Raw genomic sequence first — 14,188 nt, forward strand, 5'->3', positions numbered from 1 at the left:
CGCGCCTCCGCCCTCCGCTCCGCCCGCGCCGCCGCCCAGTCCCCTCGCCTGGCTCCCCAGGCCAGGGCGCCTGCCCGCCGGCTCCGGCTTCCCCACTTTCAGTCAGCGCGTCCCCTCCCCGCCACGGTCCTCCTCTAGGTCCCCCGCGGCCGCCCCGCCGCCCCACTCCCCGTCGCACGGTCCCTGCGCCCGGCGCCTGACACCACGCCTCGGTGCCCTCCCTCCTCGCTGCCCAGAAGCCTGCCCCTTCTGCCCCACTCTCCACGCCGCCCCCTAGTGCCCCAGCCCCTCACCTCCTAGCCCACACAAGGTCCCCCGCCGGGCCCTAAAGGGATGGGTAGACCTCTAGTAAGTCTCTCTTAGGGACACATTTTCACACATCCCTGAGCTAACCCCAGGATGCCCATTCCCCAAGCATCAGGGAGCCTACAGTTCCCTGTGTGGCTTCTCCGCACTCCTGAGGAGTTAAGAGACCTCACACTCGCATAGCCTATGTCCTCTTTTTCTCAATCCCACCAGCAAGCACCTCATCCTTCCCCAACCCCTCCACATGCTCTGAAGGCTCAGCTGGTGGTGGTGGTCCAGCCTTCAGAAAAAGCCCATTCCCTGTGTTCGCATCATTTGGAAGTTCACGCCAAGAGAGGGGCGGGCCCACAGGAGAACAAATCCTAAAACATACATTTTCGTAGAAGGTTCAAGGAAAGAACAGAAAGAAGCTGTCTGCTTGTTTTTTGTTTTCTCCCTAAGTCTTCACCTCGTCCCTGGGTATCACTAAATCTTCACCCTAACTCTTACCTCATCCGACCTTACATTGCTTTGCCTTACACCCTGGATTTGGGCAAGCAACTAGCCTCCCTCCGTCCCTCAGTGAGACAGACACCGTCGGAACTTCACTCTGGAGAAGAATGGGAATGCCTTTAGAAGCAGGGTTGTTGTGCATCCTTCTGGAAATCTGGGTTACAGCTGCCTGCCAGGCATCAATCCCCACTTACTCATGGGCTTCCTCAGTAATCCCCACTTCAGCCACAATGGCACAAGGGAGATAATGCGATGGTCTAAGAAAGGACATCATTTTCCTTGCTTGTAAGGACAAATTTCGATGTAAGCACAAAGAAGTTCCAATGTGAAACATCATCGTCCTCTTTTCTCTTCCTGTACCATCAACACTTAAGAGTTCTTGAGTGAAGACTTCGAATAATGCTTCTGACCTCCAAAAAGAAGCGTAGTATCACTCCATATCCCAGGTTCAAGCTGGACATAGTAGCTTGCATCTATAATCCTAGCACTTCAGGAGGCCAAGGTAGGAGGATTATGCATGAATTCAAGGCCAATCTGAGCTCAATAGTGAGTTCTAGGCCAGCCTTGTCCACAATGTGAGACTGTCTCCAACCAAACCCATAAACAGTAACAAGACATCCTGGGTTCAGATAGAGGAGACACAGAGCTAATCAAACCTTATTTTTCTGCTTTTGCTTCCCATATCAGTTTAGCTTTAATTTTTTTCTGCATTTTAAGGACATGAAAACATCCATCTCAAGTTAATCTGGGGAAAGTCTGTACTGTTTTCTAACTAGCAGGCAAACTGCTCATAGTATTCCCAATAGGCTGAGCTCCCCAACAGACTTTGAGGTAGTGTTTAGCAAGCAGAGGATTTATTGAGAGTTCTCTTAGAAGCATTTTTGTTTGGAGAACAAAAAATGGGGGGAGGAAGGGGAAGTGTGTACTGAGGGAGAAACTAACCTAGTCTTAGGCATCCTTCTGATGCTAGGAAGGATTCTGATGCTATGATGATGCTTCAGAGAAGTCCTGAGTTGGGGCTGGACCCATGCAGATCAGCCATTCATGCCAGCCACATTGGTGACCTTGGACAAGGGCCTCTTCAGCTCAGGTACACCCCTTATGAAACGGCAGCAGAGCCAAGGTTTCTTGCTGGCAGCAGGCCCAGCAGCTGGAGGACTCAGTCAGAGTCCTTCATTGCTGCCATCGCAGCTTCCCCACAGTTCCCTCACACACTGCTTGGGGACCATGCCAATAAGAATGCCACTTTACATGGTGGAGACAGACTTGGGACAATCAATTGCTAAAAATTAAATCTCATAGCTACCATCTGCTCTCTTTCCATGGCACCATTTAGAACCTAGCAAATATCAGAGTCAGATTATAAGGCCCCCGGTCCCCATCCCAACCCCTGCTGTAAAGTCAAAGTCAGAAGTAAATTACAATTTGAGTTATTCCTATACGCCCATTCCAGTCATTATCCTTCATGAAACTGAGAGCCATGCTAATTCTCTTGCCACAGCCATTTTCCGTTTTTCTCAAGGGATTATTCAATGAAACCACCCAGAAGAGAAAAGTGCTAGTGATGCTTTGGAGGCTAGATGATGATGAAATACAAGTTATACCCTATTTTCTGGTAGAGAACATTAGGAGCAGAATCATGAAGGCACAGACACCCAGAAACAAATTTAAGTTGAATGTATACATTATTTTTTTTAAATGAGTAAGCCTCAAGAGAGGAAGGACCTCAAGGTAGCTAGTGAATAGGACTGGACAGCTTTAATGGGTTAATTGAACATATCATGTTGGTACCAGGTCCTTCGCTGAACAGGACTTCTCTACAGAAATAGAAGACAGAAGATGAAATGCTTTAGATATCCACTTTTCTTCCCATTTCCAAAGCAGCCAGTAGCTCAGACAGTTTCCACCTCCAATTCTGGCTTAGTGAAAGGGGAAAAAAAAGTACTGTGTCCCTCTAATCTTGGCTAAGTGTTCTCAGTGGGAATGTGTGACCTGCCCCCATGGCTGGAACAGATCTGATCACTGAAACTTACAGAAATATGTAAGTGCAGAAGAAATGTCTTTGCTGAAATCGCTTTACCAGCTGAGTTCTGAGACCTAGATACTTCAGTAAGTGATTTCTGAACCTATTCCCCTGTACTACATCAGCACAACCCAGGGTAACAAGAAGATCCACAAGCTCAGATATTGCAGGTAACATTGATGTCATTTAGGCCCAAGTTGCCAAATAAGGTCAGGAAACCCAGTGTTATAAAAAGAAATTAAGTAGAGAAAATTTTAACAACAATGTCCAAGAAACAAATCAAAAGAAAGCAACCAAATTAGAAACGTATTTTAAAAGAAACTAAAACCTCAGCTATGTCCAAGGTCAGCTGATGGCTCTTATGTTTTATAATGATATTAGTAAGAGCTTACTTCAGAATTATGACCCAGAGCACTGTAAGATCCTGAACAATTAAGGGCCATTCCAATTCAAAAATGGAATTAATCTCCCAGAATTCCTCTCAAGGAGCTGAAAATGTGATTAATACATTTTGAATCGTTCTTAGTCATAAAGGTTAAAACAACCAAAGCCATCTGATTGATCTTTAGATTAACCAAACATTTAATCAACCAATCACCCATATAGAGCTTCTAGGGTGAGACCATGTTCCTCATTGGCAAGTTTATTGGGAATCTAACCATCTGACAAGTCAAATAACGCTTATTAGGCAGCCCAGCATAGCGGAAGGTGCGCTGAACTGTTGAGTTAGAAGGGTCACTCTGAACCCTGGCTCTGTTATAACCTTTGGTAAGTCACTTAACCTCTGGGCTTCAATTTCCTGGATAATCTCCAACTTTTCCAAATCACTGACATTTGGGATGCTAAGAAAATTTTCAACCTCTTATTTCATTTTTAATTTAAAATCATGGGATTTTTTTTTTTTTTTTTTTTTTTTTTAAGCTGAAAGCAGTCCCAAGCCTAAGGGCACATCAGTCACCCAGAGGAATTTGTCAGAAATACAACAGTTCCATCCCAGGTACTTGAATTCAGGGAATTCAAGGCTGATTTTTCAAGGCTGCCCTTTCAAAGAAAGTGAATCCAGTGTAGCCTATTCACATCCTTCTTTGGGGACCATACAAGATGAATGGCTGGAGTTCTTACAAGAATCTACAATCCCCACATGATATGGCTCCTGTCCACCTCTGGCTGAACACTCTTCCCTCACTCTTTCTTTAACTGAAGTTGGCTAGACAGACATAGAGGAAGAAAGAGGCAAATTGCATGGAGGCTCAAAGCTGACTTCAGTCTCAGCTTTCTGTAACTGCATACCAGACCCTTAGGACAGTAAAGACACAAGGTCTCCTCACTACAGCTGGGACCAACACGGCTGACCCAGAGCACTGTCAAATATTCTTTGCTTCATGATAATGCCATCTCTAAAGTCTTAAAAATTGCCTGTTACTATCTTGTTGCTATATGATGTAGACACATCAGAAAAATCCCATATAAGTACAGAAAAGGAGAGTAAATATTCTAGGGAGAATTCCCACCAATTCCTGAAATCCTCTGCCTTTTCTTCACCTTAACTCATGATACTTCTCCCCTCCATCAAAGAAACTATCCAAAATGTCATAATGCTACTTACTCTCTTTTAAAGAGCCTTACTAATGCTTTGAGTATATGCCTTTGCCTGTAATAAATCCTTCCCACAGTTCCTTATTTGTCTTCTCTTCAAATTCTTTCTTTGATAGAGACAAGAGCCTGGAAACACTAGGTAGTGCTCTCGATCTGGTCTGTCTTCACTCATGGTAACATAGCCAGCCACCTCAGCATTTCCCCAGGAGATCTAGTATTCACCAGGAACTGTCCCCTCTACCAGTCATGCACTCACATCCATATTTACATAGCTGACTTCCTCCCTTCTTTAAGTCTCTAATCAGATGTCCCCTACTTCTTGCTTCTCATCCCCAACCCCTGTTTAAAACCACAACCCCCAACTGTCCACTGTCACTCTGCTACTTCTGAATCCCCTAAGCCTGAAATTTTTCTTATAGTACTCGTCACCTTGGTATAAAACTAGCTCACTTGTCATGACTAGCTATCTTCTCTCACCAGAATCTAGGTTTCACATGGGCAGGATTATTTTAGTTTATTATTAACTGTTGGATCTCATATGTCTACAATAGTGTCAAACATAAAGCTAGGTGCTCAAACATTTGTTGAATGAAAGGATGAATTCTTTTCCTCTTTGCCTTCTCATCTCTTAACTGTCATACCTCAAAAATTGAAGGTACTGTTTTTTGAGTTTTATGTTCTATATTTTCAGTTTTTAAAGTCAGTGAATGTCTTTAACCTGAATATCTTTATTCTTTTTAGCAATAAAATAATTTATATGGAGGTTTTTTTTAATATCAATGGCATTTATAGTAATGGAATGTGAAAAAATTCATACATCCAAAACTTAAGGAACAGACCAACAAACTGTACTATCATGTCAGAATATCACTGTTCTAATGTGTTTAAATGAGTAGTATTAGATTAAATAACAATATAGAGGCTGGGCGTGGTAGCATACACCTTTAATCCCAGCATTTGGGAGGCAGAGGCAAACGGATCTCTGTGAGTTCAAAGACAACTTGGTCTAGGCCAGCTGGGGCTACAGGGAGATTCTGTCTCAAAAAAAAAAAAAAAAAAAAAAAAAAAAAAAAAAACCTACAAAACAAAACAAAACAAAAAACCCAATATAGTATGCATAGCTTAATTACAACTATAGAAAAATATACACTCTTGTTGAGTTTTATAGTCAAATGTGACAGAAAAATTGCATTAAGACAATCTAAATGAGTTAGTACAATGTTATTTAATTATCTCTTGACAAAAAACATTAATGAAGCACATTTTCTTTTATGTGCTTTCACTAATTTTTTTCTATCAAGGCAAGTAGATAGGTAAAAAAGAATGCAAGGAATCAGAAACAGAGATGGGGAAATTAATGGATACACATTCACAAGGGAAATACAGAATCAGACCCACAGAAACATAGGGAAGCAAAGCAATATATAAGCAGATATTTCTAGATGGAATATTCCTAGCCAGTGCATTTATAGATGCAGCTTTTTAAAGAGAAGAAAAGTTAGTTGGATTTTTAATTATACTTGCATCACTTTCTTGGATCTTTTGCCAAAGACCAAATGAAATTAAGGAAAGGGTTTGGCCCAGAGGACAGTTCTCTCTTGCCAACTGTAGAAAATGAAAACAGAGAAGATGAAGAAAGTCAGCTAACTTCTCTGACTTTCTTAGGTCAACATCAACAAACATGCATGGAACTGAGCAATGGCCCTTATCTGCATAATACAAAAGTGATCTGTCCTTCCCACCAGCAAGAGTACAACAAAGAAAGGTCTGGGTCCGCCCCCAAGAAGAATTTTAAAATAGCTATATGCCTTGTCTTCAAATTCTCCTGGACCCAAGCAATCATCCTGTGAAGGATGGAACATTCATTTCCAAAAGTCTCATACATTATTTCACAAAAGTATAAGACTTAAAAAGATATACAAATGAAATGCAAGGTGCATCTCACTCCACAAAGGAGCTTCTAGAGTAGCCAGGGAGACAGAACCTTCCAGAAATAACAGAGCATAATGTGTGTCAAGGCACAAGAGCCAAAAATGAATGGGACTGTCAGTTCTTTTCTGGTCATTATGGTAATTGGGAAAGCCCTGACAGAAGAGGTATGTTAGCTGGAGCCTGACCAGGGCGACTTCCCAGTCAGCAGAATCAATATGAGCAAAGGCACAGAGGCATGTCTAACCTTGATGGAGCTGGAGGCATTGAACAGATTGGACAACTAGACAGTGACTCCTGAGACAGGGATGACCAACCCAAAGAGGAAGAAGGAGACAGAAGATAATATGTGCCAAAACTGCTTCCTTATGTACTGGAAGTCACTGTATTTTTCTGTTTCCCTTACAGAGCCACCCTATGTGGAACTCTAGGTTTAGAAAACAAATCTATTGTCTAGCCAAAAGAATTATTTGCCAAATGATTAAATATTGGCTTTCATTAAAGAGTAGACTACATGGCTCCTTAAACATTTATATATAGTACTTGAGGGTTTTTTTTAGCTATTCAGAGTCAAGGTACATATTTTTGATTCATATCAAAAAGTTTTAGCATATACAATATGTAAAGCAGAGTACAAAGCATATTTGTCTCTAAACTAGTGTGAGATTTCCTAAATATCTTATGGATAAGGCTTGAAAGTCCAGGTTTTGCTCTACAGCTAAGGCACATGGAACATAGTAGAACAGGGGGTAGAGAGAACACTAATGCATCTCTCAACTCTCACCAGAGAAGCTTCCTCATGCAACAGAGTACGATGCATACAGAAAGCCACAACTGGCCAAAGTGCAGCGAATAAGAGACTGCAGAAAGCGTGCCCCTGGATAGGACTCCCATATAAACCTCACCCACCCATGGCTTAGGGACCATTGTGGAAGACAGGGTGGAAAGTTTGTAAGAGCCAGGGGTAGTGCATGACCGTAAGAAAACAGAGTCTTACAGGCTTCTGGGAACTTGTTCTTATGAACTTACAACAATGGTGTCAGCATGCACAAGACCCATGCAAACCCAATCAAACAAAAAACCAGCATAGAACTGGAGAAACGGCCAGCAGGCCCCAACTTTAACTGAAGAACTATTGGCAGCTGATTATTGCTGGGTGAGGGAGAGTTCACCTTCTTTAAGGAAGAGACTCTAGATAGGCTGACTAGACCCCAGTGAATGAATTTGCACTGAGGGACATCTGGGTACACACACTTGACTCAATAGGTCTTAATATATATGACATGCATAATATCTAGTGGGGGGGGACAATAGGGGGCCGAGGACAGGGGAGGGGTATAAAGATGGTTAAGATGTTTTGTATGAAGAACACAAAAATTCAATAAAAATATACATTTTTTAAAAATTCCATGTTTTTATTATGGCCCATACCTGTAATCTCAGCACTTGAGGAGGATGAAGCAGAAGGACTGATATAAATTCAAGACCAATCTAGGCCACATAGTGGGTTTCAGGTCAGCCTGAGCTACAGAGTAAGACCGTGTTTAAAATAAAAACAAAACCAGCAAATAAACAAACAAGTTCAGGCTTCTAAGCAGTCCCTCCCCTGCCAGCATGCACATTTTGCTGGACATGGTATTCATTCTTAAACATACCATCATACAACGTGATGCAAAGTTCATGCATTCATTCAGCAAATATTTACTGAGTGCCTACTACGTTTCAGATGCACTATGCACCAGGGAACAAGCTAGAAATAGTCCAAATTTCAATGAAGTTTAGACTGTGTGGGGTAGGGAAATGGAAAGACAATAAATTCTCTGGGCACACTGAAGGTTTGTTGAAGAGGCCTGGCATCTTGGCACATGTCTGCAATCCCAGCACTAGAAGTCAGAGGCAAGAGGATTGCTGCAAGTTCAAGGCTGGCTTGGTCTGCAGAGTAAATTCAGGACCAGCCAGAGCTATACAGTAAGGCCCTGTCTATAAATGAATGACTGAATAAGTAAATGAACAATGTTGACATGTATGATAGAGACTGGAGTAGGGTTATGGAAATTTTCTCAGAGGAGATGACATTTAAGCTGAGATTATCAGAAAGCTTTATCAAAGAGAATCGCCTTCCTTTTCATCTGCCCATCTGTCCACCTGGCCATCCATGCAATGAAGACACTAAGTCACCACTGTGCCAGGTACCATGAGAGATATGAAGAAATGCCATCAGACAAGCCAGGTGAGAACAGAGGTAAACATACACACGTGCGTTCATCTTTGCCCAGAGAGAAGGAAAAGTGTGGGTGGAAGTGATCTGGAAGATGTCACTGAGGAGATACAGTTCAGTTCTTTGAAGAAAGGGCAGAATTTGAATACGTAGAAAAAGAGGACATTCCAGACAGAACAATTCCATGAAGACCTAGAGGCGGGAATGCTTACTGAATGCTTGGAGATCAACCAAGGAGATGCTTTAAAATGCCTTGTGGTAAACCGTCTATGTGGCACAACAGATAGGACCCGTAACTTCTAACATGTTATAGTGGTGTTATTTGGTATTACTATGTGTTCTTGGGTGTTAATGATCTATTTCTTTTGTGTTACTGTGGCTGAGCAGTTATGCCATTATAATCAGGGAATCAGATGCCAGACTACAGAGTTTGGCTAAAGTCTAGTCATTAGGAATCACTAATTTTTTCCTAAGACTAAAATGCTTTTTGACTGAGATGGAAATGGCTGAATAGTCCCTGACTGACTTGAAGGGAGCCTGGAATGGAGGTCAACTAGGAACTACCCAAATCCAGACATAGGGTAACAGGGACTGAATTGTGTCTTTCCAAATTCATATGCTAGAAATCTAACCCCAAGGAGCTAATGGTTGAATTAACTACCTTTAAGGAGATAGCAAAGAAGAGGTCATAAAAGTGAGGACCTAAGACAGAACTGCTGTTCTTCTAAGAAAAGAGAAGGACACCATCCTTGCAGGCCCACACTGAGCAAATACTGAATTCACACAGGGAAGGTCAAGTCTAAGCTGAAGAGTGCAGCTAGCTGGCCAGACACCCACTGTGCCTGCACTGTGACTTGGTATTTCTAGTCTCCTGATTTCTACTTTGTGGGGCCCAGAAGTCTGAATCTAGAAACCAGAAAGGTCTACTCAACCCCAGTACTACAATTATTCCCAAGGCAGGACTAGAAGATGAGGCACGATACCAAAGAAGTTCTTTTGTGTCTACTGCTGGGCCTGGAGAACTTGTAACTAGGAATAATAAACTTTCAGTATTTTTTTCAAATCATGAAGAGGACAGATAGGTATGTGAGCCTCAAGATACTCAACGCCACAAGCGCATAGTCCACCCTTTTCCCACCCAGAGAAAGCCATCTCTTTGCCAAGACTTCTTTGGGCTTCCCTGAAGTCAGGCACACCCAAGGATGTTAGTTTCTTGCTTCCTGTTTGGGTTGCTAAAGCCAGCCTTTGAGACTTTTGCTGTAAGAACAGCTTTTAAACCCTGGGGTTTCACTTCTTTCCCGCTCCAGGTGTCTGGAGGCTACAGCTCAGACCCTGAATTAGCACCTTCTTGTGGATCTTGGGCGTTAATCCTCTCACTTTGGCTGCTGGGACTGTGAAAGGAGGAGTTCTAGAAACCTGGCAGGAAGTCTCTTCCTTCTTGGAATTTTACGTTTCCTCTGCAACATGGCACTTCCCATGTTATACCATTAAACATCTCCAAGGCAACAGTAGCTGGGGGCATGACTGACTACTTCTTCATAGCTCTTATTACATGGCTTATTATATCATAGACAGAAATAGGAAGAGAGCTTTCCAGGTTCTCCATACCAACTTTATCATACATCAGAGTGGACAATCTACTAAAACACAGATTGCAAGGCCTGAGAACGTGTGTTTCTTACTCCTTTTTGAGGGACCAGGAACGCCACTTACTCAGGACCACACTTTGAAAACCACTTCTATGCATGAAATAAAATATCACAAGCAAAAGCAACGGCACAAGTTAAGAGCTCTGCAACAACAAACAATGCAGAAGAGTTTTGCTCAATTTATTTAGCATATCAATTGTGAAACTTTAGTTTCTGAAACATAACTTGTGCTTGAACCTGAAGCTTCATTACACAGAGGGTACCCACCCCCTACCGGAACACTAGCAGCTGAAGGACAAGAAAGTTGTAGATTTGGGATGTCTCCAAGCCTCACAACCAGGAACAACTAAGGACAGATTTTCAGTAGTACTCGCCTTTTCTGAGACACAGGAATTGAGGTCTAAGAAAGACCATTTTACTTGTAGAAGTCAATTTGATGTTTATATACACAAGCACCGTACATTCCCAGTAGAGTACTTGATTTTATTTTTCTTAATATCTATTGTTTACAAATGAGCAGACAAGTTAGTTATGTTTTAGAAAAATAAAGCTCTAGTAAACAGAGGCCTGGGGACTTAGGAGGGGAAAGAGACAATGTGAATTCAGTCCAGTGTATGGCCACAAAGCAGATAAAATTATGTTCAGAATGATGGTTGACTACTGGCCACCATGGGGGACAATTTACTAGCAACAGCTTTGTGCTTTGCGTGCCTTGTTTCTCTGCACTGCTCTTAGGTTTGGGCCTTTAGGTATGACATTTTTCAACACTTCTTCTCTGTTTGCCATTAACCTGAACTCCCACCTGGCATGGCTGAATAATTACTTGCTTTCTCTGAGCATAGAGTCATTGCACTTTTAGAGGTTATTAAAAAAAAATCCTCTGTAGGTCTTTAACAAAGATATATGGCTAATGCTATATGCATTGCATTTCTCGCTGATATCTCAAAGATAAGGTTCAGATCCTTTATAACAGGGAATCTGATCTTGTTTAATCACCAGCATAAATATCAGCTTAAAAACACATAACTCTTTATAGTTATGAAAGTGACATGTTAGGACATATGTAATATGAGAATTGTCTGAGGTTGTTAAATTAAGAAATCAAGCTGATATTTAAGATTTTCTTTCTCTGCACTGTGGCAGAAGATGGAGCTAAGTCACTAAGTCCACACATCCTCAAGACACTTTAAGCACTAAATCACAGAAAGTTCAAGACACTATAGCCCACTGCAATTCAGGTGGCATTAATTGCTACATAAATTATATTTAAATAACCCAAGTTTCTGACTGTAAGTACAAGTGAATATACAACACATGTAATAAAGAGCTACAGATGTCACACCTACAAGCAATACTTAGTTTTGAGAAATATAGGGGCAACTAAGTAGAATTACTGAAGTCCTGCTGGAAGGGGCTTAGACATTCTCCTAGAAAGGTCCAAGAATCATGGAAGAACCTAAATACTCTCCAAATGCCACACTGTCCCTATTTTAAGTAATATGTGGGGAAAGGAGACTAACATACAGGAATCACTGCGGGAAAAAGAGCTCTGCAGTGACAAACAAACAATGCAGAGAGTTTTGCCCAATTTATTTAGCATATCCAAATAAACAACATGGTTGTCCCAGCTTTTATCCAAGAGGAAAACTCTACCTCTAAGAGCAGAAAAGGAACCCCAAGATCAACGCAGTGTTCACATTGGCATGAGAAGCCCAAAATCAGAGTTGAGAGAGGGCTGTGTAGCTATGAGTTACCAAAATTACCCTGCTACATGTAAAAACAGCACAGGGGCACTTGAGATCTGATTAGACATCAAGACATGCCAGAGTAAATGAAGTTCCACTGATCAGGAAAAGAGAACCTAGAAAGTTATATTCTACACAACTCACAGAGCCTACACAGGGAAACTGAGCTAAGTCCTGCCTCAACAATAAGGTTAAACTCTGAAACTGCTAGAGGAAAACATGGGCACAACGCTTTAAGACATAGGCATAGGGAAACACTTTCTGAAAAGGACTACAATTCAGGAAATAATTGTAAGAATTGACAAATGGGATTGAATAAAACTAAAAAGCTTCTGCACAGCCATGGAAACAGCAGCATGGAGGGGCAGCCTATGCAAAGAAAGATAATCTTTGTTAACTGTACTTCTGACAGGAAGTTAGTATCTGGAATCTATAAACATCTCAAAAACTAAACACCAAGTTAACAACTCATCCAATCAACAAATGGGAAAATGAATTGAACAGACAGTTCAGAAACGAAGAAGTATAAATGGCCAATAAATATATGAAAAGGTGTTCATCGCTTTTAGTGACCATGCAAATACAGATGAAAACTACATGAATATTCCATCTCACTCCAGTTAAAATGGCTATTATCAAGAAAATAAATGACAAAAAATAGTGGCAAGGATACAGGGGAAAGGGAACTGTAAAGTGGTACAGTCAGTATGAAAATCACTATGGAGGGATCTCAAAAAAAACTAAAAATTGGACTACTATATGAGTGAGCGATACCACTCCTGCATATATACCTGAAGGAATTTAAGTCAGTGTACGACCCTGACTTAGTGCACCACAGAGATACTTGGACAGCCATGTTTGTCACTGCACTATTCAAAATAAATAGCAAAGATATCAAACCAACCTAGATGCCCATCAATAAATGGATAGTGAATATATGGTGTGTGTGTGTGTGTGTGTGTGTGTGTATAATGGAGTTTTATTTGGATGCAAAGAAGAACCAAATTATGTCATTGACAGGAAAATGATGCAACTTCAGATCATCATGTTAAATAAAAGGAGCCAGCCTTGGAAAGACAAATATCACATTTCCTATCATATGCAGAATCTAGATTCAAATATGTATATAATATACACACACATGACATGAAAGTAGCATGGGAGCTATTTAGGAAGGGGTCTTAAGGAAGGGGGAAGGGAGCATAATGGAAGGAAAATAAAATATCTCATTTTCTTTCATGTGTGGATCTAGATTTGAATATACACACATATGCTCATACACGGCATGAAATCAGAAGTGGACTACTTGAGGGGGCAAGGGGAGTAGGAGGGAGGATGAAGGAGAGAAAATGTGAGCAAAGTACAATGACTTATATTTATGGAAATGTCACAGTGAAAGCCATTATTTTGTATACCAACTAAATTAATAAATTAAATAATAAGGTTAAAGAATCCCTAGAGAAAAGACTACTCTAGACATATGCTTAAGGAGTAAACCTTAAAAAGGACAAATTGAACCAAATTAAACTTAATTTTTACCAAACATACTCATTAAGAGATGACAAACACCAAAAATGAATAATGTATCAATCAATCAAGGCAAAATATCCAACATACGATCAAAACTACTAGGTATACCAAGAAGCAGGAAAATACGATAATCAAAAGAAATACCAGGGCCAGCAAGGGGGTTCAGCCAATAAATGCACTTTCCCTGCAAGCCCAGTGAGTTTGTTCCTGAACGCCATGGTGGAAGGAGAGAATGGCCTCCAGAAAGTTGTTCTCTGGCTTCCACATGCAGGCTGTGACCACACACACTTGCACTTGAGCATACACATCCTACACAGACACACGCACTCACAATAACAACAATAAAGTACAGATTTTAGAAAGAAATATCAATAAGAAGAAACATAAATGACAGAAATAATGGAATTTTCAGACAAGAACACTATAATAAAGAAAACCGTATATTGGATGACAAGAAACTGAAGGTCAAGAAATGAAATGAAATGAAATGAAATGAAATGAAAAATACAAGTTCTGGGCTAGGAGTGTAGTTCAGGGTTAGAGCTTTTGCCTAGTATGTGCATGGTCTTGGCCTCAATCCTGAGAGAGAGAGAGAGAGAGACAGAGAGAGAGAGACAGAGACAGAGAGACAGAGAGATGGAGAGAGGGAGAGAGAGACAGAGACACAGAGAGAGACAGAGAAGAGACAGAGAGAGAGACA

At 41.2% G+C, this 14,188-nt stretch overlaps 1 protein-coding gene across 2 annotated transcripts in view; it reads right to left on the reverse strand.

Moving 5' to 3' along the window:
* Pde8b (phosphodiesterase 8B) overlaps positions 1 to 14,188 on the reverse strand; it is a 231,470-nt gene that overhangs the window by 206,938 nt on the left and 10,344 nt on the right. The gene's annotated exons all lie outside the window — the stretch shown is intronic.

Source organism: Nannospalax galili, unplaced genomic scaffold (genome assembly GCF_000622305.1).
Source record: "Nannospalax galili isolate Female #2095 unplaced genomic scaffold, S.galili_v1.0 scaffold907, whole genome shotgun sequence".
NCBI classification, from domain to species: domain Eukaryota; kingdom Metazoa; phylum Chordata; class Mammalia; order Rodentia; family Spalacidae; genus Nannospalax; species Nannospalax galili.